Source organism: Ranitomeya imitator, chromosome 1 (genome assembly GCF_032444005.1).
Source record: "Ranitomeya imitator isolate aRanImi1 chromosome 1, aRanImi1.pri, whole genome shotgun sequence".
Taxonomy (NCBI): Eukaryota; Metazoa; Chordata; class Amphibia; order Anura; family Dendrobatidae; genus Ranitomeya; species Ranitomeya imitator.
The window spans coordinates 829,561,288-829,586,508 of record NC_091282.1 but is presented as its reverse complement, the minus strand read 5'-3'; the positions used below and the strand labels follow the sequence as shown (position 1 = coordinate 829,586,508).

Genomic DNA, 25,221 nt, shown 5'->3' with positions numbered 1-25,221 from the left:
GCCAGTCTCCCATGCTGGTACTTGCCCAGCCTCAAGCTGCTTTGCATTTGCGATCTGACGAGGGAAGGCACATTCAGCTTAGAGTGACCGTTGACAGATAGTTAGCACCAGTGCGGGTCTTTTCAAGCGGAAAAAAATCGTAAGGGTAAGCTTTGATAAAAACAAAAAGCACGTCAACGGTACCAGGGATTCCCAGCCAGTCTCCCATGCTGGTACTTGCCCAGCCTCAAGCTGCTTTGCATTTGCGATCTGAAGAGGGCAGGCACATTCAGCTTAGAGTGACCGTTGACAGATAGTTAGCACCAGTGCGGGTCTTTTCAAGCGGAAAAAAATCGTAAGGGTAAGCTTTGATAAAAACAAAAAGCACGTCAACGGTACCAGGGATTCCCAGCCAGTCTCCCATGCTGGTACTTGCCCAGCCTCAAGCTGCTTAGCATTTGCGATCTGACGAGGGCAGGCACATTCAGCTTAGAGTGGCCATTGACAGACAGTTAGCACCTGTGCGGGTCTTTTCAAGCGGAAAAAATCGTAAGTGTAAGCTTTGATAAAAACAAAACAATGTGGGAACCGTGCCAGGGATTCCCTGCCAGTCTACCAAGCTGATACTTGCCCAGCCTCAAGCTACTTTGCATTTGTGATCTGACGAAGGCAGGAACATTGAGCTTAGTGCGGCCATTGATGGATTGTTAGCAACTCCGCAAGTTTTTTCAAGAGGAAGAGAATCGTAATACAAAGCTTTGATGAAAACTAAAAAGCATGTCAACGGTACCAGGGATTCCCAGCCAGTCTCCCATGCTGGTACTTGCCCAGCCTCAAGCTGCTTTGCATTTGCGATCTGACGAGGGCAGGCACATTCAGCTTAGAGTGACCGTTGACAGATAGTTAGCACCAGTGCGGGTCTTTTCAAGCGGAAAAAAATCGTAAGGGTAAGCTTTGATAAAAACAAAAAGCACGTCAACGGTACCAGGGATTCCCAGCCAGTCTCCCATGCTGGTACTTGCCCAGCCTCAAGCTGCTTTGCATTTGCGATCTGACGAGGGAAGGCACATTCAGCTTAGAGTGACCATTGACAGATCGTTAGCACCAGTGCGGGTCTTTTCAAGCGGAAAAAAATCGTAAGGGTAAGCTTTGATAAAAACAAAAAGCACGTCAGCGGTACCAGGGATTCCCAGCCAGTGTCCCATGCTGGTACTTGCCCAGCCTCAAGCTGCTTAGCATTTGCGATCTGATGAGAGCAGGCACATTCAGCTTAGAGTGGCCATTGACAGATAGTGAGCAACTCTGCGGGCCTTTTCAAGAGGAATAGAATCGTAAGGGTAAGCTTTGATGAAAAAAAAAGAAACGTCAATGGCACCAGGGATTCCCAGCCAGTCTCCCATGCTGGTACTTGCCCAGCCTCAAGCTGCTTTGCATTTGCGATCTGACGAGGGCAGGCACATTCAGCTTAGAGTGGCCATTGACAGACAGTTAGCACCTGTGCGGGTCTTTTCAAGCGGAAAAAATCGTAAGTGTAAGCTTTGATAAAAACAAAACAATGTGGGAACCGTGCCAGGGATTCCCTGCCAGTCTACCAAGCTGATACTTGCCCAGCCTCAAGCTACTTTGCATTTGTGATCTGACGAAGGCAGGAACATTGAGCTTAGTGCGGCCATTGATGGATTGTTAGCAACTCCGCAAGTTTTTTCAAGAGGAAGAGAATCGTAATACAAAGCTTTGATGAAAACTAAAAAGCATGTCAACGGTACCAGGGATTCCCAGCCAGTCTCCCATGCTGGTACTTGCCCAGCCTCAAGCTGCTTTGCATTTGCGATCTGACGAGGGCAGGCACATTCAGCTTAGAGTGACCGTTGACAGATAGTTAGCACCAGTGCGGGTCTTTTCAAGCGGAAAAAAATCGTAAGGGTAAGCTTTGATAAAAACAAAAAGCACGTCAACGGTACCAGGGATTCCCAGCCAGTCTCCCATGCTGGTACTTGCCCAGCCTCAAGCTGCTTTGCATTTGCGATCTGACGAGGGCAGGCACATTCAGCTTAGAGTGACCATTGACAGATCGTTAGCACCAGTGCGGGTCTTTTCAAGCGGAAAAAAATCGTAAGGGTAAGCTTTGATAAAAACAAAAAGCACGTCAACGGTACCAGGGATTCCCAGCCAGTCTCCCATGCTGGTACTTGCCCAGCCTCAAGCTGCTTAGCATTTGCGATCTGACGAGAGCAGGCACATTCAGCTTAGAGTGGCCATTGACAGATAGTGAGCAACTCTGCGGGCCTTTTCAAGAGGAATAGAATCGTAAGGGTAAGCTTTGATGAAAAAAAAAGAAACGTCAATGGCACCAGGGATTCCCAGCCAGTCTCCCATGCTGGTACTTGCCCAGCCTCAAGCTGCTTTGCATTTGCGATCTGACGAGGGCAGGCACATTCAGCTTAGAGTGGCCATTGACAGACAGTTAGCACCTGTGCGGGTCTTTTCAAGCGGAAAAAATCGTAAGTGTAAGCTTTGATAAAAACAAAACAATGTGGGAACCGTGCCAGGGATTCCCTGCCAGTCTACCAAGCTGATACTTGCCCAGCCTCAAGCTACTTTGCATTTGTGATCTGACGAAGGCAGGAACATTGAGCTTAGTGCGGCCATTGATGGATTGTTAGCAACTCCGCAAGTTTTTTCAAGAGGAAGAGAATCGTAATACAAAGCTTTGATGAAAACTAAAAAGCATGTCAACGGTACCAGGAATTCCCAGCCAGTCTCCCATGCTGGTACTTGCCCAGCCTCAAGTAGCTCAGCATTTGCGATCTGACGAGGGCAGGCCCATTCAGAATAAAGAAGTAATTGACAGATAGGTCTGTAGCACAAATTTGGGTCTTTTCAAGCGGCAAAAAATCGTAAGGGTAAGCTTTGATAAAAACAAAAAGCACGTTAACGGTACCAGGGATTCCCAGCCAGTCTCCCATGCTGGTACTTGCCCAGCCTCAAGCTGCTTTGCATTTGCGATCTGACGAGGGCAGGCACATTCAGCTTAGAGTGACCGTTGACAGATAGTTCGCACCAGTGCGGGTCTTTTCAAGCGGAAAAAAATCGTAAGGGTAAGCTTTGATAAAAACAAAAAGCACGTCAACGGTACCAGGGATTCCCAGCCAGTCTCCCATGCTGGTACTTGCCCAGCCTCAAGCTGCTTTGCATTTGCGATCTGACGAGGGCAGGCACATTCAGCTTAGAGTGACCGTTGACAGATAGTTAGCACCAGTGCGGGTCTTTTCAAGCGGAAAAAAATCGTAAGGGTAAGCTTTGATAAAAACAAAAAGCACGTCAACGGTACCAGGGATTCCCAGCCAGTCTCCCATGCTGGTACTTGCCCAGCCTCAAGCTGCTTTGCATTTGCGATCTGACGAGGGCAGGCACATTCAGCTTAGAGTGACCGTTGACAGATCGTTAGCACCAGTGCGGGTCTTTTCAAGCGGAAAAAAATCGTAAGTGTAAGCTTTGATAAAAACAAAAAGCACGTCAGCGGTACCAGGGATTCCCAGCCAGTCTCCCATGCTGGTACTTGCCCAGCCTCAAGCTGCTAAGCATTTGCGATCTGAAGAGGGCAGGCACATTCAGCTTAGAGTGACCGTTGACAGATAGTTAGCACCAGTGCGGGTCTTTTCAAGCGGAAAAAAATCGTAAGGGTAAGCTTTGATAAAAACAAAAAGCACGTCAACGGTACCAGGGATTCCCAGCCAGTCTCCCATGCTGGTACTTGCCCAGCCTCAAGCTGCTTAGCATTTGCGATCTGACGAGAGCAGGCACATTCAGCTTAGAGTGGCCATTGACAGATAGTGAGCAACTCTGTGGGCCTTTTCAAGAGGAATAGAATCGTAAGGGTAAGCTTTGATGAAAAAAAAAGAAACGTCAATGGCACCAGGGATTCCCAGCCAGTCTCCCATGCTGGTACTTGCCCAGCCTCAAGCTGCTTTGCATTTGCGATCTGACGAGGGCAGGCACATTCAGCTTAGAGTGGCCATTGACAGACAGTTAGCACCTGTGCGGGTCTTTTCAAGCGGAAAAAATCGTAAGTGTAAGCTTTGATAAAAACAAAACAATGTGGGAACCGTGCCAGGGATTCCCTGCCAGTCTACCAAGCTGATACTTGCCCAGCCTCAAGCTACTTTGCATTTGTGATCTGACGAAGGCAGGAACATTGAGCTTAGTGCGGCCATTGATGGATTGTTAGCAACTCCGCAAGTTTTTTCAAGAGGAAGAGAATCGTAATACAAAGCTTTGATGAAAACTAAAAAGCATGTCAACGGTACCAGGAATTCCCAGCCAGTCTCCCATGCTGGTACTTGCCCAGCCTCAAGTAGCTCAGCATTTGCGATCTGACGAGGACAGGCCCATTCAGCATAAAGAAGTAATTGACAGATAGGTCTGTAGCACAAATTTGGGTCTTCAGCTTAGAGTGACCGTTGACAGATCGTTAGCACCAGTGCGGGTCTTTTCAAGCGGAAAAAAATCGTAAGGGTAAGCTTTGATAAAAACAAAAAGCACGTCAACGGTACCAGGGATTCCCAGCCAGTCTCCCATGCTGGTACTTGCCCAGCCTCAAGCTGCTTTGCAATTGCGATCTGACGAGGGCAGGCACATTCAGCTTAGAGTGACCGTTGACAGATAGTTAGCACCAGTGCGGGTCTTTTCAAGCGGAAAAAAATCGTAAGGGTAAGCTTTGATAAAAACAAAAAGCACGTCAACGGTACCAGGGATTCCCAGCCAGTCTCCCATGCTGGTACTTGCCCAGCCTCAAGCTGCTTTGCATTTGCGATCTGACGAGGGCAGGCACATTCAGCTTAGAGTGACCGTTGACAGATAGTTAGCACCAGTGCGGGTCTTTTCAAGCGGAAAAAAATCGTAAGGGTAAGCTTTGATAAAAACAAAAAGCACGTCAGCGGTACCAGGGATTCCCAGCCAGTCTCCCATGCTGGTACTTGCCCAGCCTCAAGCTGCTTAGCATTTGCGATCTGACGAGAGCAGGCACATTCAGCTTAGAGTGGCCATTGACAGATAGTGAGCAACTCTGCGGGCCTTTTCAAGAGGAATAGAATCGTAAGGGTAAGCTTTGATGAAAAAAAAAGAAACGTCAATGGCACCAGGGATTCCCAGCCAGTCTCCCATGCTGGTACTTGCCCAGCCTCAAGCTGCTTTGCATTTGCGATCTGACGAGGGCAGGCACATTCAGCTTAGAGTGGCCATTGACAGACAGTTAGCACCTGTGCGGGTCTTTTCAAGCGGAAAAAATCGTAAGTGTAAGCTTTGATAAAAACAAAACAATGTGGGAACCGTGCCAGGGATTCCCTGCCAGTCTACCAAGCTGATACTTGCCCAGCCTCAAGCTACTTTGCATTTGTGATCTGACGAAGGCAGGAACATTGAGCTTAGTGCGGCCATTGATGGATTGTTAGCAACTCCGCAAGTTTTTTCAAGAGGAAGAGAATCGTAATACAAAGCTTTGATGAAAACTAAAAAGCATGTCAACGGTACCAGGAATTCCCAGCCAGTCTCCCATGCTGGTACTTGCCCAGCCTCAAGTAGCTCAGCATTTGCGATCTGACGAGGGCAGGCCCATTCAGCATAAAGAAGTAATTGACAGATAGGTCTGTAGCACAAATTTGGGTCTTCAGCTTAGAGTGACCGTTGACAGATCATTAGCACCAGTGCGGGTCTTTTCAAGCGGAAAAAAATCGTAAGGGTAAGCTTTGATAAAAACAAAAAGCACGTCAACGGTACCAGGGATTCCCAGCCAGTCTCCCATGCTGGTACTTGCCCAGCCTCAAGCTGCTTTGCAATTGCGATCTGACGAGGGCAGGCACATTCAGCTTAGAGTGACCGTTGACAGATAGTTAGCACCAGTGCGGGTCTTTTCAAGCGGAAAAAAATCGTAAGGGTAAGCTTTGATAAAAACAAAAAGCACGTCAACGGTACCAGGGATTCCCAGCCAGTCTCCCATGCTGGTACTTGCCCAGCCTCAAGCTGCTTTGCATTTGCGATCTGACGAGGGCAGGCACATTCAGCTTAGAGTGACCGTTGACAGATAGTTAGCACCAGTGCGGGTCTTTTCAAGCGGAAAAAAATCGTAAGGGTAAGCTTTGATAAAAACAAAAAGCACGTCAACGGTACCAGGGATTCCCAGCCAGTCTCCCATGCTGGTACTTGCCCAGCCTCAAGCTGCTTTGCATTTGCGATCTGAAGAGGGCAGGCACATTCAGCTTAGAGTGACCGTTGACAGATAGTTAGCACCAGTGCGGGTCTTTTCAAGCGGAAAAAAATCGTAAGGGTAAGCTTTGATAAAAACAAAAAGCACGTCAACGGTACCAGGGATTCCCAGCCAGTCTCCCATGCTGGTACTTGCCCAGCCTCAAGCTGCTTAGCATTTGCGATCTGACGAGAGCAGGCACATTCAGCTTAGAGTGGCCATTGACAGATAGTGAGCAACTCTGCGGGCCTTTTCAAGAGGAATAGAATCGTAAGGGTAAGCTTTGATGAAAAAAAAAGAAACGTCAATGGCACCAGGAACTCCCAGCCAGTCTCCCATGCTGGTACTTGCCCAGCCTCAAGCTGCTTTGCATTTGCGATCTGACGAGGGCAGGCACATTCAGCTTAGAGTGGCCATTGACAGACAGTTAGCACCTGTGCGGGTCTTTTCAAGCGGAAAAAATCGTAAGTGTAAGCTTTGATAAAAACAAAACAATGTGGGAACCGTGCCAGGGATTCCCTGCCAGTCTACCAAGCTGATACTTGCCCAGCCTCAAGCTACTTTGCATTTGTGATCTGACGAAGGCAGGAACATTGAGCTTAGTGCGGCCATTGATGGATTGTTAGCAACTCCGCAAGTTTTTTCAAGAGGAAGAGAATCGTAATACAAAGCTTTGATGAAAACTAAAAAGCATGTCAACGGTACCAGGAATTCCCAGCCAGTCTCCCATGCTGGTACTTGCCCAGCCTCAAGTAGCTCAGCATTTGCGATCTGACGAGGGCAGGCCCATTCAGCATAAAGAAGTAATTGACAGATAGGTCTGTAGCACAAATTTGGGTCTTTTCAAGCGGCAAAAAATCGTAAGGGTAAGCTTTGATAAAAACAAAAAGCACGTTAACGGTACCAGGGATTCCCAGCCAGTCTACCATGCTGGTACTTGCCCAGCCTCAAGCTGCTTTGCATTTGCGATCTGACGAGGGCAGGCACATTCAGCTTAGAGTGACCGTTGACCGATAGTTAGCACCAGTGCGGGTCTTTTCAAGCGGAAAAAAATCGTAAGGGTAAGCTTTGATAAAAACAAAAAGCACGTCAACGGTACCAGGGATTCCCAGCCAGTCTCCCATGCTGGTACTTGCCCAGCCTCAAGCTGCTTTGCATTTGCGATCTGACGAGGGCAGGCACATTCAGCTTAGAGTGACCGTTGACAGATAGTTAGCACCAGTGCGGGTCTTTTCAAGCGGAAAAAAATCGTAAGGGTAAGCTTTGATAAAAACAAAAAGCACGTCAACGGTACCAGGGATTCCCAGCCAGTCTCCCATGCTGGTACTTGCCCAGCCTCAAGCTGCTTTGCATTTGCGATCTGACGAGGGCAGGCACATTCAGCTTAGAGTGACCGTTGACAGATCGTTAGCACCAGTGCGGGTCTTTTCAAGCGGAAAAAAATCGTAAGTGTAAGCTTTGATAAAAACAAAAAGCACGTCAGCGGTACCAGGGATTCCCAGCCAGTCTCCCATGCTGGTACTTGCCCAGCCTCAAGCTGCTAAGCATTTGCGATCTGAAGAGGGCAGGCACATTCAGCTTAGAGTGACCGTTGACAGATAGTTAGCACCAGTGCGGGTCTTTTCAAGCGGAAAAAAATCGTAAGGGTAAGCTTTGATAAAAACAAAAAGCACGTCAACGGTACCAGGGATTCCCAGCCAGTCTCCCATGCTGGTACTTGCCCAGCCTCAAGCTGCTTAGCATTTGCGATCTGACGAGAGCAGGCACATTCAGCTTAGAGTGGCCATTGACAGATAGTGAGCAACTCTGCGGGCCTTTTCAAGAGGAATAGAATCGTAAGGGTAAGCTTTGATGAAAAAAAAAGAAACGTCAATGGCACCAGGGATTCCCAGCCAGTCTCCCATGCTGGTACTTGCCCAGCCTCAAGCTGCTTTGCATTTGCGATCTGACGAGGGCAGGCACATTCAGCTTAGAGTGGCCATTGACAGACAGTTAGCACCTGTGCGGGTCTTTTCAAGCGGAAAAAATCGTAAGTGTAAGCTTTGATAAAAACAAAACAATGTGGGAACCGTGCCAGGGATTCCCTGCCAGTCTACCAAGCTGATACTTGCCCAGCCTCAAGCTACTTTGCATTTGTGATCTGACGAAGGCAGGAACATTGAGCTTAGTGCGGCCATTGATGGATTGTTAGCAACTCCGCAAGTTTTTTCAAGAGGAAGAGAATCGTAATACAAAGCTTTGATGAAAACTAAAAAGCATGTCAACGGTACCAGGAATTCCCAGCCAGTCTCCCATGCTGGTACTTGCCCAGCCTCAAGTAGCTCAGCATTTGCGATCTGACGAGGACAGGCCCATTCAGCATAAAGAAGTAATTGACAGATAGGTCTGTAGCACAAATTTGGGTCTTCAGCTTAGAGTGACCGTTGACAGATCGTTAGCACCAGTGCGGGTCTTTTCAAGCGGAAAAAAATCGTAAGGGTAAGCTTTGATAAAAACAAAAAGCACGTCAACGGTACCAGGGATTCCCAGCCAGTCTCCCATGCTGGTACTTGCCCAGCCTCAAGCTGCTTTGCAATTGCGATCTGACGAGGGCAGGCACATTCAGCTTAGAGTGACCGTTGACAGATAGTTAGCACCAGTGCGGGTCTTTTCAAGCGGAAAAAAATCGTAAGGGTAAGCTTTGATAAAAACAAAAAGCACGTCAACGGTACCAGGGATTCCCAGCCAGTCTCCCATGCTGGTACTTGCCCAGCCTCAAGCTGCTTTGCATTTGCGATCTGACGAGGGCAGGCACATTCAGCTTAGAGTGACCGTTGACAGATAGTTAGCACCAGTGCGGGTCTTTTCAAGCGGAAAAAAATCGTAAGGGTAAGCTTTGATAAAAACAAAAAGCACGTCAGCGGTACCAGGGATTCCCAGCCAGTCTCCCATGCTGGTACTTGCCCAGCCTCAAGCTGCTTAGCATTTGCGATCTGACGAGAGCAGGCACATTCAGCTTAGAGTGGCCATTGACAGATAGTGAGCAACTCTGCGGGCCTTTTCAAGAGGAATAGAATCGTAAGGGTAAGCTTTGATGAAAAAAAAAGAAACGTCAATGGCACCAGGGATTCCCAGCCAGTCTCCCATGCTGGTACTTGCCCAGCCTCAAGCTGCTTTGCATTTGCGATCTGACGAGGGCAGGCACATTCAGCTTAGAGTGGCCATTGACAGACAGTTAGCACCTGTGCGGGTCTTTTCAAGCGGAAAAAATCGTAAGTGTAAGCTTTGATAAAAACAAAACAATGTGGGAACCGTGCCAGGGATTCCCTGCCAGTCTACCAAGCTGATACTTGCCCAGCCTCAAGCTACTTTGCATTTGTGATCTGACGAAGGCAGGAACATTGAGCTTAGTGCGGCCATTGATGGATTGTTAGCAACTCCGCAAGTTTTTTCAAGAGGAAGAGAATCGTAATACAAAGCTTTGATGAAAACTAAAAAGCATGTCAACGGTACCAGGAATTCCCAGCCAGTCTCCCATGCTGGTACTTGCCCAGCCTCAAGTAGCTCAGTATTTGCGATCTGACGAGGGCAGGCCCATTCAGCATAAAGAAGTAATTGACAGATAGGTCTGTAGCACAAATTTGGGTCTTCAGCTTAGAGTGACCGTTGACAGATCATTAGCACCAGTGCGGGTCTTTTCAAGCGGAAAAAAATCGTAAGGGTAAGCTTTGATAAAAACAAAAAGCACGTCAACGGTACCAGGGATTCCCAGCCAGTCTCCCATGCTGGTACTTGCCCAGCCTCAAGCTGCTTTGCAATTGCGATCTGACGAGGGCAGGCACATTCAGCTTAGAGTGACCGTTGACAGATAGTTAGCACCAGTGCGGGTCTTTTCAAGCGGAAAAAAATCGTAAGGGTAAGCTTTGATAAAAACAAAAAGCACGTCAACGGTACCAGGGATTCCCAGCCAGTCTCCCATGCTGGTACTTGCCCAGCCTCAAGCTGCTTTGCATTTGCGATCTGACGAGGGCAGGCACATTCAGCTTAGAGTGACCGTTGACAGATAGTTAGCACCAGTGCGGGTCTTTTCAAGCGGAAAAAAATCGTAAGGGTAAGCTTTGATAAAAACAAAAAGCACGTCAACGGTACCAGGGATTCCCAGCCAGTCTCCCATGCTGGTACTTGCCCAGCCTCAAGCTGCTTTGCATTTGCGATCTGAAGAGGGCAGGCACATTCAGCTTAGAGTGACCGTTGACAGATAGTTAGCACCAGTGCGGGTCTTTTCAAGCGGAAAAAAATCGTAAGGGTAAGCTTTGATAAAAACAAAAAGCACGTCAACGGTACCAGGGATTCCCAGCCAGTCTCCCATGCTGGTACTTGCCCAGCCTCAAGCTGCTTAGCATTTGCGATCTGACGAGAGCAGGCACATTCAGCTTAGAGTGGCCATTGACAGATAGTGAGCAACTCTGCGGGCCTTTTCAAGAGGAATAGAATCGTAAGGGTAAGCTTTGATGAAAAAAAAAGAAACGTCAATGGCACCAGGAACTCCCAGCCAGTCTCCCATGCTGGTACTTGCCCAGCCTCAAGCTGCTTTGCATTTGCGATCTGACGAGGGCAGGCACATTCAGCTTAGAGTGGCCATTGACAGACAGTTAGCACCTGTGCGGGTCTTTTCAAGCGGAAAAAATCGTAAGTGTAAGCTTTGATAAAAACAAAACAATGTGGGAACCGTGCCAGGGATTCCCTGCCAGTCTACCAAGCTGATACTTGCCCAGCCTCAAGCTACTTTGCATTTGTGATCTGACGAAGGCAGGAACATTGAGCTTAGTGCGGCCATTGATGGATTGTTAGCAACTCCGCAAGTTTTTTCAAGAGGAAGAGAATCGTAATACAAAGCTTTGATGAAAACTAAAAAGCATGTCAACGGTACCAGGAATTCCCAGCCAGTCTCCCATGCTGGTACTTGCCCAGCCTCAAGTAGCTCAGCATTTGCGATCTGACGAGGGCAGGCCCATTCAGCATAAAGAAGTAATTGACAGATAGGTCTGTAGCACAAATTTGGGTCTTTTCAAGCGGCAAAAAATCGTAAGGGTAAGCTTTGATAAAAACAAAAAGCACGTTAACGGTACCAGGGATTCCCAGCCAGTCTCCCATGCTGGTACTTGCCCAGCCTCAAGCTGCTTTGCATTTGCGATCTGACGAGGGCAGGCACATTCAGCTTAGAGTGACCGTTGACCGATAGTTAGCACCAGTGCGGGTCTTTTCAAGCGGAAAAAAATCGTAAGGGTAAGCTTTGATAAAAACAAAAAGCACGTCAACGGTACCAGGGATTCCCAGCCAGTCTCCCATGCTGGTACTTGCCCAGCCTCAAGCTGCTTTGCATTTGCGATCTGACGAGGGCAGGCACATTCAGCTTAGAGTGACCGTTGACAGATAGTTAGCACCAGTGCGGGTCTTTTCAAGCGGAAAAAAATCGTAAGGGTAAGCTTTGATAAAAACAAAAAGCACGTCAACGGTACCAGGGATTCCCAGCCAGTCTCCCATGCTGGTACTTGCCCAGCCTCAAGCTGCTTTGCAATTGCGATCTGACGAGGGCAGGCACATTCAGCTTAGAGTGACCGTTGACAGATAGTTAGCACCAGTGCGGGTCTTTTCAAGCGGAAAAAAATCGTAAGGGTAAGCTTTGATAAAAACAAAAAGCACGTCAACGGTACCAGGGATTCCCAGCCAGTCTCCCATGCTGGTACTTGCCCAGCCTCAAGCTGCTTTGCATTTGCGATCTGACGAGGGCAGGCACATTCAGCTTAGAGTGACCATTGACAGATCGTTAGCACCAGTGCGGGTCTTTTCAAGCGGAAAAAAATCGTAAGGGTAAGCTTTGATAAAAACAAAAAGCACGTTAGCGGTACCAGGGATTCCCAGCCAGTCTCCCATGCTGGTACTTGCCCAGCCTCAAGCTGCTTAGCATTTGCGATCTGACGAGAGCAGGCACATTCAGCTTAGAGTGGCCATTGACAGATAGTGAGCAACTCTGCGGGCCTTTTCAAGAGGAATAGAATCGTAAGGGTAAGCTTTGATGAAAAAAAAAGAAACGTCAATGGCACCAGGGATTCCCAGCCAGTCTCCCATGCTGGTACTTGCCCAGCCTCAAGCTGCTTTGCATTTGCGATCTGACGAGGGCAGGCACATTCAGCTTAGAGTGGCCATTGACAGACAGTTAGCACCTGTGCGGGTCTTTTCAAGCGGAAAAAATCGTAAGTGTAAGCTTTGATAAAAACAAAACAATGTGGGAACCGTGCCAGGGATTCCCTGCCAGTCTACCAAGCTGATACTTGCCCAGCCTCAAGCTACTTTGCATTTGTGATCTGACGAAGGCAGGAACATTGAGCTTAGTGCGGCCATTGATGGATTGTTAGCAACTCCGCAAGTTTTTTCAAGAGGAAGAGAATCGTAATACAAAGCTTTGATGAAAACTAAAAAGCATGTCAACGGTACCAGGGATTCCCAGCCAGTCTCCCATGCTGGTACTTGCCCAGCCTCAAGCTGCTTTGCATTTGCGATCTGACGAGGGCAGGCACATTCAGCTTAGAGTGACCGTTGACAGATAGTTAGCACCAGTGCGGGTCTTTTCAAGCGGAAAAAAATCGTAAGGGTAAGCTTTGATAAAAACAAAAAGCACGTCAACGGTACCAGGGATTCCCAGCCAGTCTCCCATGCTGGTACTTGCCCAGCCTCAAGCTGCTTTGCATTTGCGATCTGACGAGGGCAGGCACATTCAGCTTAGAGTGACCGTTGACAGATAGTTAGCACCAGTGCGGGTCTTTTCAAGTGGAAAAAAATCGTAAGGGTAAGCTTTGATAAAAACAAAAAGCACGTCAACGGTACCAGGGATTCCCAGCCAGTCTCCCATGCTGGTACTTGCCCAGCCTCAAGCTGCTTTGCAATTGCGATCTGACGAGGGCAGGCACATTCAGCTTAGAGTGACCGTTGACAGATAGTTAGCACCAGTGCGGGTCTTTTCAAGCGGAAAAAAATCGTAAGGGTAAGCTTTGATAAAAACAAGAAGCACGTCAACGGTACCAGGGATTCCCAGCCAGTCTCCCATGCTGGTACTTGCCCAGCCTCAAGCTGCTTTGCATTTGCGATCTGACGAGGGCAGGCACATTCAGCTTAGAGTGACCATTGACAGATCGTTAGCACCAGTGCGGGTCTTTTCAAGCGGAAAAAAATCGTAAGGGTAAGCTTTGATAAAAACAAAAAGCACGTTAGCGGTACCAGGGATTCCCAGCCAGTCTCCCATGCTGGTACTTGCCCAGCCTCAAGCTGCTTAGCATTTGCGATCTGACGAGAGCAGGCACATTCAGCTTAGAGTGGCCATTGACAGATAGTGAGCAACTCTGCGGGCCTTTTCAAGAGGAATAGAATCGTAAGGGTAAGCTTTGATGAAAAAAAAAGAAACGTCAATGGCACCAGGGATTCCCAGCCAGTCTCCCATGCTGGTACTTGCCCAGCCTCAAGCTGCTTTGCATTTGCGATCTGACGAGGGCAGGCACATTCAGCTTAGAGTGGCCATTGACAGACAGTTAGCACCTGTGCGGGTCTTTTCAAGCGGAAAAAATCGTAAGTGTAAGCTTTGATAAAAACAAAACAATGTGGGAACCGTGCCAGGGATTCCCTGCCAGTCTACCAAGCTGATACTTGCCCAGCCTCAAGCTACTTTGCATTTGTGATCTGACGAAGGCAGGAACATTGAGCTTAGTGCGGCCATTGATGGATTGTTAGCAACTCCGCAAGTTTTTTCAAGAGGAAGAGAATCGTAATACAAAGCTTTGATGAAAACTAAAAAGCATGTCAACGGTACCAGGGATTCCCAGCCAGTCTCCCATGCTGGTACTTGCCCAGCCTCAAGCTGCTTTGCATTTGCGATCTGACGAGGGCAGGCACATTCAGCTTAGAGTGACCGTTGACAGATAGTTAGCACCAGTGCGGGTCTTTTCAAGCGGAAAAAAATCGTAAGGGTAAGCTTTGATAAAAACAAAAAGCACGTCAACGGTACCAGGGATTCCCAGCCAGTCTCCCATGCTGGTACTTGCCCAGCCTCAAGCTGCTTTGCATTTGCGATCTGACGAGGGCAGGAACATTCAGCTTAGAGTGACCGTTGACAGATAGTTAGCACCAGTGCGGGTCTTTTCAAGCGGAAAAAAATCGTAAGGGTAAGCTTTGATAAAAACAAAAAGCACGTCAACGGTACCAGGGATTCCCAGCCAGTCTCCCATGCTGGTACTTGCCCAGCCTCAAGCTGCTTTGCATTTGCGATCTGAAGAGGGCAGGCACATTCAGCTTAGAGTGACCGTTGACAGATAATTAGCACCAGTGCGGGTCTTTTCAAGCGGAAAAAAATCGTAAGGGTAAGCTTTGATAAAAACAAAAAGCACGTCAACGGTACCAGGGATTCCCAGACAGTCTCCCATGCCGGTACTTGCCCAGCCTCAAGCTGCTTAGCATTTGCGATCTGACGAGAGCAGGCACATTCAGCTTAGAGTGGCCATTGACAGATAGTGAGCAACTCTGCGGGCCTTTTCAAGAGGAATAGAATCGTAAGGGTAAGCTTTGATGAAAAAAAAAGAAACGTCAATGGCACCAGGGATTCCCAGCCAGTCTCCCATGCTGGTACTTGCCCAGCCTCAAGCTGCTTTGCATTTGCGATCTGACGAGGGCAGGCACATTCAGCTTAGAGTGGCCATTGACAGACAGTTAGCACCTGTGCGGGTCTTTTCAAGCGGAAAAAATCGTAAGTGTAAGCTTTGATAAAAACAAAACAATGTGGGAACCGTGCCAGGGATTCCCTGCCAGTCTACCAAGCTGATACTTGCCCAGCCTCAAGCTACTTTGCATTTGTGATCTGACGAAGGCAGGAACATTGAGCTTAGTGCGGCCATTGATGGATTGTTAGCAACTCCGCAAGTTTTTTCAAGAGGAAGAGAATCGTAATACAAAGCTTTGATGAAAACTAAAAAGCATGTCAACGGTACCAGGAATTCCCAGCCAGTCTCCCATGCTGGTACTTGCCCAGCCTCAAGTAGCTCAGCATTTGCGATCTGACGAGGGCAGGCCCATTCAGAATAAAGAAGTAATTGACAGATAGGTCTGTAGCACAAATTTGGGTCTTTTCAAGCGGCAAAAAATCGTAAGGGTAAGCTTTGATAAAAACAAGAAGCACGTTAACGGTACCAGGGATTCCCAGCCAGTCTCCCATGCTGGTACTTGCCCAGCCTCAAGCTGCTTTGCATTAGCGATCTGACGAGGGCAGGCACATTCAGCTTAGAGTGACCGTTGACAGATAGTTAGCACCAGTGCGGGTCTTTTCAAGCGGAAAAAAATCGTAAGGGTAAGCTTTGATAAAAACAAAAAGCACGTCAACGGTACCAGGGATTCCCAGCCAGTCTCCCATGCTGTACTTGCCCAGCCTCAAGCTGCTTTGCATTTGCGATCTGACGAGGGCAGGCACATTCAGCTTAGAGTGACCGTTGACAGATAGTTAGCACCAGTGCGGGTCTTTTCAAGCGGAAAAAAATCGTAAGGGTAAGCTTTGATAAAAACAAAAAGCACGTCAACGGTACCAGGGATTCCCAGCCAGTCTCCCATGCTGGTACTTGCCCAGCCTCAAGCTGCTTTGCATTTGCGATCTGACGAGGGCAGGCACATTCAGCTTAGAGTGACCATTGACAGATCGTTAGCACCAGTGCGGGTCTTTTCAAGCGGAAAAAAATCGTAAGGGTAAGCTTTGATAAAAACAAAAAGCACGTCAGCGGTACCAGGGATTCCCAGCCAGTGTCCCATGCTGGTACTTGCCCAGCCTCAAGCTGCTTAGCATTTGCGATCTGACGAGAGCTGGCACATTCAGCTTAGAGTGGCCATTGACAGATAGTGAGCAACTCTGCGGGCCTTTTCAAGAGGAATAGAATCGTAAGGGTAAGCTTTGATGAAAAAAAAAGAAACGTCAATGGCACCAGGGATTCCCAGCCAGTCTCCCATGCTGGTACTTGCCCAGCCTCAAGCTGCTTTGCATTTGCGATCTGACGAGGGCAGGCACATTCAGCTTAGAGTGGCCATTGACAGACAGTTAGCACCTGTGCGGGTCTTTTCAAGCGGAAAAAATCGTAAGTGTAAGCTTTGATAAAAACAAAACAATGTGGGAACCGTGCCAGGGATTCCCTGCCAGTCTACCAAGCTGATACTTGCCCAGCCTCAAGCTACTTTGCATTTGTGATCTGACGAAGGCAGGAACATTGAGCTCAGTGCGGCCATTGATGGATTGTTAGCAACTCCGCAAGTTTTTTCAAGAGGAAGAGAATCGTAATACAAAGCTTTGATGAAAACTAAAAAGCATGTCAACGGTACCAGGGATTCCCAGCCAGTCTCCCATGCTGGTATTTGCCCAGCCTCAAGCTGCTTTGCATTTGCGATCTGACGAGGGCAGGCACATTCAGCTTAGAGTGACCGTTGACAGATAGTTAGCACCAGTGCGGGTCTTTTCAAGCGGAAAAAAATCGTAAGGGTAAGCTTTGATAAAAACAAAAAGCACGTCAACGGTACCAGGGATTCCCAGCCAGTCTCCCATGCTGGTACTTGCCCAGCCTCAAGCTGCTTTGCATTTGCGATCTGACGAGGGCAGGCACATTCAGCTTAGAGTGACCATTGACAGATCGTTAGCACCAGTGCGGGTCTTTTCAAGCGGAAAAAAATCGTAAGGGTAAGCTTTGATAAAAACAAAAAGCACGTCAACGGTACCAGGGATTCCCAGCCAGTCTCCCATGCTGGTACTTGCCCAGCCTCAAGCTGCTTAGCATTTGCGATCTGACGAGAGCAGGCACATTCAGCTTAGAGTGGCCATTGACAGATAGTGAGCAACTCTGCGGGCCTTTTCAAGAGGAATAGAATCGTAAGGGTAAGCTTTGATGAAAAAAAAAGAAACGTCAATGGCACCAGGGATTCCCAGCCAGTCTCCCATGCTGGTACTTGCCCAGCCTCAAGCTGCTTTAAATTTGCGATCTGACGAGGGCAGGCACATTCAGCTTAGAGTGGCCATTGACAGACAGTTAGCACCTGTGCGGGTCTTTTCAAGCGGAAAAAATCGTAAGTGTAAGCTTTGATAAAAACAAAACAATGTGGGAACCGTGCCAGGGATTCCCTGCCAGTCTACCAAGCTGATACTTGCCCAGCCTCAAGCTACTTTGCATTTGTGATCTGACGAAGGCAGGAACATTGAGCTTAGTGCGGCCATTGATGGATTGTTAGCAACTCCGCAAGTTTTTTCAAGAGGAAGAGAATCGTAATACAAAGCTTTGATGAAAACTAAAAAGCATGTCAACGGTACCAGGAATTCCCAGCCAGTCTCCCATGCTGGTACTTGCCCAGCCTCAAGTAGCTCAGCATTTGCGATTTGACGAGGGCAGGCGCATTCAGAATAAAGAAGTAATTGACAGATAGGTCTGTAGCACAAATTTGGGTCTTTTCAAGCGGCAAAAAATCGTAAGGGTAAGCTTTGATAAAAACAAAAAGCACGTTAACGGTACCAGGGATTCCCAGCCAGTCTCCCATGCTGGTACTTGCCCAGCCTCAAGCTGCTTTGCATTTGCGATCTGACGAGGGCAGGCACATTCAGCTTAGAGTGACCGTTGACAGATAGTTAGCACCAGTGCGGGTCTTTTCAAGCGGAAAAAAATCGTAAGGGTAAGCTTTGATAAAAACAAAAAGCACGTCAACGGTACCAGGGATTCCCAGCCAGTCTCCCATGCTGGTACTTGCCCAGCCTCAAGCTGCTTTGCATTTGCGATCTGACGAGGGCAGGCACATTCAGCTTAGAGTGACCGTTGACAGATAGTTAGCACCAGTGCGGGTCTTTTCAAGCGGAAAAAAATCGTAAGGGTAAGCTTTGATTAAAACAAAAAGCACGTCAACGGTACCAGGGATTCCCAGCCAGTCTCCCATGCTGGTACTTGCCCAGCCTCAAGCTGCTTTGCATTTGCGATCTGACGAGGGCAGGCACATTCAGCTTAGAGTGACCGTTGACAGATCGTTAGCACCAGTGCGGGTCTTTTCAAGCGGAAAAAAATCGTAAGGGTAAGCTTTGATAAAAACAAAAAGCACGTCAGCGGTACCAGGGATTCCCAGCCAGTCTCCCATGCTGGTACTTGCCCAGCCTCAAGCTGCTAAGCATTTGCGATCTGAAGAGGGCAGGCACATTCAGCTTAGAGTGACCGTTGACAGATAGTTAGCACCAGTGCGGGTCTTTTCAAGCGGAAAAAAATCGTAAGGGTAAGCTTTGATAAAAACAAAAAGCACGTCAACGGTACCAGGGATTCCCAGCCAGTCTCCCATGCTGGTACTTGCCCAGCCTCAAGCTGCTTTGCATTTGCGATCTGAAGAGGGCAGGCACATTCAGCTTAGAGTGACCGTTGACAGATAGTTAGCACCAGTGCGGGTCTTTTCAAGCGGAAAAAAATCGTAAGCGTAAGCTTTGATAAAAACAAAAAGCACGTCAACGGTACCAGGGATTCCCAGCCAGTCTCCCATGCTGGTACTTGCCCAGCCTCAAGCTGCTTAGCATTTGCAATCTGACGAGAGCAGGCACATTCAGCTTAGAGTGGCCATTGACAGATAGTGAGCAACTCTGCGGGCCTTTTCAAGAGGAATAGAATCGTAAGGGTAAGCTTTGATGAAAAAAAAAGAAACGTCAATGGCACCAGGGATTCCCAGCCAGTCTCCCATGCTGGTATTTGCCCAGCCTCAAGCTGCTTTGCATTTGCGATCTGACGAGGGCAGGCACATTCAGCTTAGAGTGGCCATTAACAGACAGTTAGCACCTGTGCGGGTCTTTTCAAGCGGAAAAAATCGTAAGTGTAAGCTTTGATAAAAACAAAACAATGTGGGAACCGTGCCAGGGATTCCCTGCCAGTCTACCAAGCTGATACTTGCCCAGCCTCAAGCTACTTTGCATTTGTGATCTGACGAAGGCAGGAACATTGAGCTTAGTGCGGCCATTGATGGATTGTTAGCAACTCCGCAAGTTTTTTCAAGAGGAAGAGAATCGTAATACAAAGCTTTGATGAAAACTAAAAAGCATGTCAACGGTACCAGGAATTCCCAGCCAGTCTCCCATGCTGGTACTTGCCCAGCCTCAAGTAGCTCAGCATTTGCGATCTGACGAGGGCAGGCCCATTCAGCATAAAGAAGTAATTGACAGATAGGTCTGTAGCACAAATTTGGGTCTTTTCAAGCGGCAAAAAATCGTAAGGGTAAGCTTTGATAAAAACAAAAAGCACGTTAACGGTACCAGGGATTCCCAGCCAGTCTCCCATGCTGGTACTTGCCCAGCCTCAAGCTGCTTTGCATTTGCGATCTGACGATGGCAGGCACATTCAGCTTAGAGTGACCGATGACAGATAGTTAGCACCAGTGCGGGTCTTTTCAAGCGGAAAAAAATCGTAAGGGTAAGCTTTGATAAAAACAAAAAGCACGTCAACGGTACCAGGGATTCCCAGCCAGTCTCCCATGCTGGTACTTGCCCAGCCTCAAGCTGCTTTGCATTTGCGATCTGACGAGGGCAGGCACATTCAGCTTAGAGTGACCGTTGACAGATAGTTAGCACCAGTGCGGGTCTTTTCAAGCGGAAAAAAATCGTAAGGGTAAGCTTTGATAAAAACAAAAAGCACGTCAACGGTACCAGGGATTCCCAGCCAGTCTCCCATGCTGGTACTTGCCCAGCCTCAAGCTGCTTTGCATTTGCGATCTGACGAGGTCAGGCACATTCAGCTTAGAGTGACCGTTGACAGATAGTTAGCACCAGTGCGGGTCTTTTCAAGCGGAAAAAAATCGTAAGGGTAAGCTTTGATAAAAACAAAAAGCACGTCAACGGTACCAGGGATTCCCAGCCAGTCTCCCATGCTGGTACTTGCCCAGCCTCAAGCTGCTAAGCATTTGCGATCTGAAGAGGGCAGGCACATTCAGCTTAGAGTGACCGTTGACAGATAGTTAGCACCAGTGCGGGTCTCTTCAAGCGGAAAAAAATCGTAAGGGTAAGCTTTGATAAAAACAAAAAGCACGTCAACGGTACCAGGGATTCCCAGCCAGTCTCCCATGCTGGTACTTGCCCAGCCTCAAGCTGCTTAGCATTTGCGATCTGACGAGAGCAGGCACATTCAGCTTAGAGTGGCCATTGACAGATAGTGAGCAACTCTGCGGGCCTTTTCAAGAGGAATAGAATCGTAAGGGTAAGCTTTGATGAAAAAAAAAGAAACGTCAATGGCACCAGGGATTCCCAGCCAGTCTCCCATGCTGGTACTTGCCCAGCCTCAAGCTGCTTTGCATTTGCGATCTGACGAGGGCAGGCACATTCAGCTTAGAGTGGCCATTGACAGACAGTTAGCACCTGTGCGGGTCTTTTCAAGCGGAAAAAATCGTAAGTGTAAGCTTTGATAAAAACAAAACAATGTGGGAACCGTGCCAGGTATTCCCTGCCAGTCTACCAAGCTGATACTTGCCCAGCCTCAAGCTACTTTGCATTTGTGATCTGACGAAGGCAGGAACATTGAGCTTAGTGCGGCCATTGATGGATTGTTAGCAACTCCGCAAGTTTTTTCAAGAGGAAGAGAATCGTAATACAAAGCTTTGATGAAAACTAAAAAGCATGTCAACGGTACCAGGAATTCCCAGCCAGTCTCCCATGCTGGTACTTGCCCAGCCTCAAGTAGCTCAGCATTTGCGATCTGACGAGGGCAGGCCCATTCAGCATAAAGAAGTAATTGACAGATAGGTCTGTAGCACAAATTTGGGTCTTCAGCTTAGAGTGACCGTTGACAGATCGTTAGCACCAGTGCGGGTCTTTTCAAGCGGAAAAAAATCGTAAGGGTAAGCTTTGATAAAAACAAAAAGCACGTCAACGGTACCAGGGATTCCCAGCCAGTCTCCCATGCTGGTACTTGCCCAGCCTCAAGCTGCTTTGCAATTGCGATCTGACGAGGGCAGGCACATTCAGCTTAGAGTGACCGTTGACAGATAGTTAGCACCAGTGCGGGTCTTTTCAAGCGGAAAAAAATCGTAAGGGTAAGCTTTGATAAAAACAAAAAGCACGTCAACGGTACCAGGGATTCCCAGCCAGTTTCCCATGCTGGTACTTGCCCAGCCTCAAGCTGCTTTGCATTTGCGATCTGAAGAGGGCAGGCACATTCAGCTTAGAGTGACCGTTGACAGATAGTTAGCACCAGTGCGGGTCTTTTCAAGCGGAAAAAAATCGTAAGGGTAAGCTTTGATAAAAACAAAAAGCACGTCAACGGTACCAGGGATTCCCAGCCAGTCTCCCATGCTGGTACTTGCCCAGCCTCAAGCTGCTTAGCATTTGCGATCTGACGAGAGCAGGCACATTCAGCTTAGAGTGGCCATTGACAGATAGTGAGCAACTCTGCGGGCCTTTTCAAGAGGAATAGAATCGTAAGGGTAAGCTTTGATGAAAAAAAAAGAAACGTCAATGGCACCAGGGATTCCCAGCCAGTCTCCCATGCTGGTACTTGCCCAGCCTCAAGCTGCTTTGCATTTGCGATCTGACGAGGGCAGGCACATTCTGCTTAGAGTGGCCATTAACAGACAGTTAGCACCTGTGCGGGTCTTTTCAAGCGGAAAAAATCGTAAGTGTAAGCTTTGATAAAAACAAAACAATGTGGGAACCGTGCCAGGGATTCCCTGACAGTCTACCAAGCTGATACTTGCCCAGCCTCCAGCTACTTTGCATTTGTGATCTGACGAAGGCAGGAACATTGAGCTTAGTGCGGCCATTGATGGATTGTTAGCAACTCCGCAAGTTTTTTCAAGAGGAAGAGAATCGTAATACAAAGCTTTGATGAAAACTAAAAAGCATGTCAACGGTACCAGGAATTCCCAGCCAGTCTCCCATGCTGGTACTTGCCCAGCCTCAAGTAGCTCAGCATTTGCGATCTGACGAGGGCAGGCCCATTCATCATAAAGAAGTAATTGACAGATAGGTCTGTAGCACAAATTTGGGTCTTTTCAAGCGGCAAAAAATCGTAAGGGTAAGCTTTGATAAAAACAAAAAGCACGTTAACGGTACCAGGGATTCCCAGCCAGTCTCCCATGCTGGTACTTGCCCAGCCTCAAGCTGCTTTGCATTTGCGATCTGACGAGGGCAGGCACATTCAGCTTAGAGTGACCGTTGACAGATAGTTAGCACCAGTGCGGGTCTTTTCAAGCGGAAAAAAATCGTAAGGGTAAGCTTTGATAAAAACAAAAAGCACGTTAACGGTTCCAGGGATTCCCAGCCAGTCTCCCATGCTGGTACTTGCCCAGCCTCAAGCTGCTTTGCATTTGCGATCTGACGAGGGCAGGCACATTCAGCTTAGAGTGACCGTTGACAGATAGTTAGCACCAGTGCGGGTCTTTTCAAGCGGAAAAAAATCGTAAGGGTAAGCTTTGATAAAAACAAAAAGCACGTCAACGGTACCAGGGATTCCCAGCCAGTCTCCCATGCTGGTACTTGCCCAGCCTCAAGCTGCTTTGCATTTGCGATCTGAAGAGGGCAGGCACATTCAGCTTAGAGTGACCGTTGACAGATAGTTAGCACCAGTGCGGGTCTTTTCAAGCGGAAAAAAATCGTAAGGGTAAGCTTTGATAAAAACAAAAAGCACGTCAACGGTACCAGGGATTCCCAGCCAGTCTCCCATGCTGGTACTTGCCCAGCCTCAAGCTGCTTAGCATTTGCGATCTGACGAGGGCAGGCACATTCAGCTTAGAGTGGCCATTGACAGACAGTTAGCACCTGTGCGGGTCTTTTCAAGCGGAAAAAATCGTAAGTGTAAGCTTTGATAAAAACAAAACAATGTGGGAACCGTGCCAGGGATTCCCTGCCAGTCTACCAAGCTGATACTTGCCCAGCCTCAAGCTACTTTGCATTTGTGATCTGACGAAGGCAGGAACATTGAGCTTAGTGCGGCCATTGATGGATTGTTAGCAACTCCGCAAGTTTTTTCAAGAGGAAGAGAATCGTAATACAAAGCTTTGATGAAAACAAAAAAGCATGTCAACGGTACCAGGGATTCCCAGCCAGTCTCCCATGCTGGTACTTGCCCAGCCTCAAGCTGCTTTGCATTTGCGATCTGACGAGGGCAGGCACATTCAGCTTAGAGTGACCGTTGACAGATAGTTAGCACCAGTGCGGGTCTTTTCAAGCGGAAAAAAATCGTAAGGGTAAGCTTTGATAAAAACAAAAAGCACGTCAACGGTACCAGGGATTCCCAGCCAGTCTCCCATGCTGGTACTTGCCCAGCCTCAAGCTGCTTTGCATTTGTGATCTGACGAGGGAAGGCACACTCAGCTTAGAGTGACCATTGACAGATCGTTAGCACCAGTGCGGGTCTTTTCAAGCGGAAAAAAATCGTAAGGGTAAGCTTTGATAAAAACAAAAAGCACGTCAGCGGTACCAGGGATTCCCAGCCAGTGTCCCATGCTGGTACTTGCCCAGCCTCAAGCTGCTTAGCATTTGCGATCTGATGAGAGCAGGCACATTCAGCTTAGAGTGGCCATTGACAGATAGTGAGCAACTCTGCGGGCCTTTTCAAGAGGAATAGAATCGTAAGGGTAAGCTTTGATGAAAAAAAAAGAAACGTCAATGGCACCAGGGATTCCCAGCCAGTCTCCCATGCTGGTACTTGCCCAGCCTCAAGCTGCTTTGCATTTGCGATCTGACGAGGGCAGGCACATTCAGCTTAGAGTGGCCATTGACAGACAGTTAGCACCTGTGCGGGTCTTTTCAAGCGGAAAAAATCGTAAGTGTAAGCTTTGATAAAAACAAAACAATGTGGGAACCGTGCCAGGGATTCCCTGCCAGTCTACCAAGCTGATACTTGCCCAGCCTCAAGCTACTTTGCATTTGTGATCTGACGAAGGCAGGAACATTGAGCTTAGTGCGGCCATTGATGGATTGTTAGCAACTCCGCAAGTTTTTTCAAGAGGAAGAGAATCGTAATACAAAGCTTTGATGAAAACTAAAAAGCATGTCAACGGTACCAGGGATTCCCAGCCAGTCTCCCATGCTGGTACTTGCCCAGCCTCAAGCTGCTTTGCATTTGCGATCTGACGAGGGCAGGCACATTCAGCTTAGAGTGACCGTTGACAGATAGTTACCACCAGTGCGGGTCTTTTCAAGCGGAAAAAAATCGTAAGGGTAAGCTTTGATAAAAACAAAAAGCACGTCAACGGTACCAGGGATTCCCAGCCAGTCTCCCATGCTGGTACTTGCCCAGCCTCAAGCTGCTTTGCATTTGCGATCTGACGAGGGCAGGCACATTCAGCTTAGAGTGACCATTGACAGATCGTTAGCACCAGTGCGGGTCTTTTCAAGCGGAAAAAAATCGTAAGGGTAAGCTTTGATAAAAACAAAAAGCACGTCAACGGTACCAGGGATTCCCAGCCAGTCTCCCATGCTGGTACTTGCCCAGCCTCAAGCTGCTTAGCATTTGCGATCTGACGAGAGCAGGCACATTCAGCTTAGAGTGGCCATTGACAGATAGTGAGCAACTCTGCGGGCCTTTTCAAGAGGAATAGAATCGTAAGGGTAAGCTTTGATGAAAAAAAAAGAAACGTCAATGGCACCAGGGATTCCCAGCCAGTCTCCCATGCTGGTACTTGCCCAGCCTCAAGCTGCTTTGCATTTGCGATCTGACGAGGGCAGGCACATTCAGCTTAGAGTGGCCATTGACAGACAGTTAGCACCTGTGCGGGTCTTTTCAAGCGGAAAAAATCGTAAGTGTAAGCTTTGATAAAAACAAAACAATGTGGGAACCGTGCCAGGGATTCCCTGCCAGTCTACCAAGCTGATACTTGCCCAGCCTCAAGCTACTTTGCATTTGTGATCTGACGAAGGCAGGAACATTGAGCTTAGTGCGGCCATTGATGGATTGTTAGCAACTCCGCAAGTTTTTTCAAGAGGAAGAGAATCGTAATACAAAGCTTTG

The 25,221-nt window shown here is 48.1% G+C and overlaps 12 pseudogenes; all 12 read right to left on the bottom strand.

Annotated features, from left to right (window-relative positions):
- Positions 1-171: 171 nt before the first annotated feature.
- On the bottom strand, positions 172-290 carry LOC138659446 (5S ribosomal RNA; annotated as a pseudogene).
- Positions 291-366: 76 nt separating this feature from the next.
- LOC138659033 (5S ribosomal RNA) lies at positions 367-485 on the bottom strand (annotated as a pseudogene).
- A 272-nt stretch (positions 486-757) lies between these two features.
- On the bottom strand, positions 758-876 carry LOC138659855 (5S ribosomal RNA; annotated as a pseudogene).
- An 857-nt stretch (positions 877-1,733) lies between these two features.
- Positions 1,734-1,852, bottom strand: LOC138659854 (5S ribosomal RNA; annotated as a pseudogene).
- A 76-nt stretch (positions 1,853-1,928) lies between these two features.
- On the bottom strand, positions 1,929-2,047 carry LOC138659341 (5S ribosomal RNA; annotated as a pseudogene).
- Positions 2,048-2,123: 76 nt separating this feature from the next.
- Positions 2,124-2,242, bottom strand: LOC138658966 (5S ribosomal RNA; annotated as a pseudogene).
- Positions 2,243-3,103: 861 nt separating this feature from the next.
- LOC138658564 (5S ribosomal RNA) lies at positions 3,104-3,222 on the bottom strand (annotated as a pseudogene).
- Positions 3,223-3,298: 76 nt separating this feature from the next.
- Positions 3,299-3,417, bottom strand: LOC138658563 (5S ribosomal RNA; annotated as a pseudogene).
- Positions 3,418-12,682: 9,265 nt separating this feature from the next.
- Positions 12,683-12,801, bottom strand: LOC138659853 (5S ribosomal RNA; annotated as a pseudogene).
- Positions 12,802-14,048: 1,247 nt separating this feature from the next.
- Positions 14,049-14,167, bottom strand: LOC138659852 (5S ribosomal RNA; annotated as a pseudogene).
- A 9,119-nt stretch (positions 14,168-23,286) lies between these two features.
- LOC138659850 (5S ribosomal RNA) lies at positions 23,287-23,405 on the bottom strand (annotated as a pseudogene).
- An 857-nt stretch (positions 23,406-24,262) lies between these two features.
- LOC138659848 (5S ribosomal RNA) lies at positions 24,263-24,381 on the bottom strand (annotated as a pseudogene).
- Positions 24,382-25,221: the final 840 nt, after the last annotated feature.